At 43.5% G+C, this 3,088-nt stretch overlaps 1 pseudogene; it reads right to left on the bottom strand.

Moving 5' to 3' along the window:
* Positions 1-1,273: 1,273 nt before the first annotated feature.
* LOC146663206 (uncharacterized) lies at positions 1,274-2,548 on the bottom strand (annotated as a pseudogene).
* Positions 2,549-3,088: the final 540 nt, after the last annotated feature.

The following is a 3,088-nucleotide window of genomic DNA, read 5'->3' on the forward strand; positions in this document are numbered from 1 at the left end:
GCCACCCAATGCCGGTTAAAGCTAATAAAGAAAACCGATATGTGACCATGATCCAAAAACAATTGTATTTTTTTTGGAAAGATGGACTGAGACAGAGTGAGAAACTGTTCTTTTGTCAGACAAAGGAAATTTGAAATTGTTCTTCAAGGTAGGCCTTGCATATTTCAGCAACATATTGCTAAATTGCATACTAGATCTATTACAACAGCATGGCTCATAGTGGAAGCGTTTGGGTGCTCAAGTGGCCTGCCTGGAGTTCAGACCTTTCACTGTTGAAAACATTTGGCACATCAAAAAGCCAGGATATCTGAGCAGCTGGAATGCTATATCTCTATATAACTATATATATGTAATGCATATACATTTCTATGATAAAACATTAGCGAAACTAATGTTTGCTTTAGCTCCACAACAGCTAAACCCTGTAAAGGTTACCTAACCTTTAAAAACATCTTGAAAATGGACTCTCAGATATTATGTATGGAATACTGCTGTGCTGTTTATGGAGCCACACTGTAGAAAAAGCCAACTTGTCACAGACCTTTACAAAATCTTAATGTATAACAGCGCATGAAATAAAATTTGATGGCTTGAAAAATCAATGATTGTGGCACAATTCTGGCTAACTCTCTGAATAACCTTTACTCTTAAGGCTGTGTTGATGCACACACATTTAGATTCAGTTGTTTTACTCAAACATCAAGATGCACAATCATTTCTCATGCAATTAAAGCTGGAAAGCTAGAAACAAGTACTGGTCACAGAGACACACACACATGGACTGACCTATCGCCTGAAACAGAAGACAACAGAAGCACTCTGAGGCTTTGATATGTGCAGACAGACGAGATCGACACAATCAGGGTTGTGGCGACATTGGGGTAGCGGGCAACTCACAGTAGTACTGGCAGTAGTACTCTTTTCAAAGTGCATTCACTGCATATTACAGTTTTTGCCCACTGCTTGAACACATTTTGCAAAACTCCGCTCTCTGTGCCAAAACTGTACACACAAGTACACATGACACAACACTGGGAAATATACCATTCACATCTGTGCCAAATTGAAACTCCACTCCCAAAACCTAAACTCTGCTGTCAAAACCTAACATTTCTTTGTCAAAATGTAACTCTGTTGACAAAATGACACATACTTGCATCATATGCAAACACTTACAGATCAGGGGGAACACACTAGTCTTCTTTACATAAAACACTGCAGTCCTTGATTTCCATTGTGTATTCAGAAGGCACATTTACAGGAGACACATTTCCAAACAACCAAAAACGCAAATAGACCTACTCAATATTGTACATTGCAGTACCATGAATTCAGATAAAGCAAAAAAAACAAAAAAACAACAACAACACAATAATACTGCAATAGAAAAAACACTATACTGTAAACACAAAAAACCATGACAATTGTGCATAAGTGGGCTCATGGATCCCGCCGTCTGTTGGGGTCTGGCCACAGGACCTCATCAACATCGCAAGCAATGTCCTCTCCCGCTAGGCACCGGGGAAAATATCCTCTTGCATGTCGAAACCATCCATGGATTGCTGTCACCTGAATGTCGCCGCAGGCCTGTTCCATTGCCTGCAGAAGAGGCATGCGGGCATGTGGTTGGCGGTCATATACTCGCCATCTCCAAGCCGAAAAAAATTCCTCTATAGGGTTTAAAAATGGTGAGTAAGGGGGCAAGTATACCACTTCAAATTGATTGTGGTTGGAGAACCAGGCCTGGACCAGAGCAGCCCGATGGAAACTGACATTATCCCATATCACCACAAACCTGGGCTGATCTGGTCTGTTCTGTACAACTATATCATGGAGAGCATCTAGAAATGTGAGTATGTGTTGGCTATTGTATGGACCTAGTATTGCATGATGGTGCAGAAGCCCTCGAAGGCATATGGCGGCACATAATGTGATGTTTCCCCCGCGCTGCCCTGGGAGGTGCACAATTGCCCTTTGGCCAATTACATTACGACCCCGTCGTCTTGTTTTGCTCAGGTCGAATCCAGCTTCATCAATGAAAATGTATTCATGAGGCTGTGCAGCTCCATCCATGGCCAAGATTCTCTGAAAAAAAGGGGAACATATCACTGTACTACAGTGCTACACATACAGCACCCTCACCCCATCACACAGGTACCTGTGTAGCTCTCAGAATAGATCCATGTGGTACTGATATGGTACATATTCAGCTGCTACTGGACTTCACCAATACTCTATTGTAAATGTAAGGGACAGTTACACGTACCCGTACATATTCAGCTCGAAGTCCTTTGACCGTGTCACTGTTCCTCTCGAATGGGACTCTGTAGAGCTGCTTCATGGTGATGCTGTGTTTACCCAAGATGCGTCTGATGGTGGTGATGCTCACATGGTTTATGTTGCTGAACACTCGCCTGTCTGCAAGTATTTTCCGTCGTAGCTGGTGGAGACGGATGGCATTGTCTGCCCTCACTAGGTCCACAACGGCAAGTTCCTGCTGTTGGGTGAACAGGCGTTGCCGTCCTCCCCCAGAAGGTCTTCGGGTCATTCTGGAGGAATACAACCACATATTGTCATCGGTTTGCTTATTTTTCTTACAGTACTTTACTGTATGTACTGTGTCATCCACTGTACAACACTGTACTTCAATATAAGGAATCAGCCACTTTGGCTGCAAAAGGAGCATTAGCACCCCGAACACTTGATATGGTAATGTGATATACTGTAGAACAGTGCTATGAAACCATCTGAGTAGAGCAGAAGGTATGGAGGTGCAGACATACCTGTTTTCTAGTCGGAATGTTCGTATTACAGATGCCACTGTGAAGCGGCTTAGATGTGGGTGGACTCTCTGCCCAGCTTCCCTCATAGTCAGGCCATGGTTGATGACATGGTCCATCAAAGTTGCTCTTATTTCATCAGAAATATGGGTCCGTGCATGGCCTCTTCGGCCTCCTCCTCCTCTTCCTCCTCCTCCTCCTCTACCTCTTCCTCTTCCTCTTGCTCTCCCTCCATCCATGCTTGCAAAGTTCTTGAAATGGCTACGCTGAGGGCTTTTTGTAGTTGGCTAATTGGTGTTCGGTTTTGC

Source organism: Rhamphochromis longiceps, linkage group LG8 (genome assembly GCF_057381845.1).
Source record: "Rhamphochromis longiceps isolate RC_006_pf linkage group LG8, R_longiceps_female_GT1.1, whole genome shotgun sequence".
Taxonomy (NCBI): Eukaryota; Metazoa; Chordata; class Actinopteri; order Cichliformes; family Cichlidae; genus Rhamphochromis; species Rhamphochromis longiceps.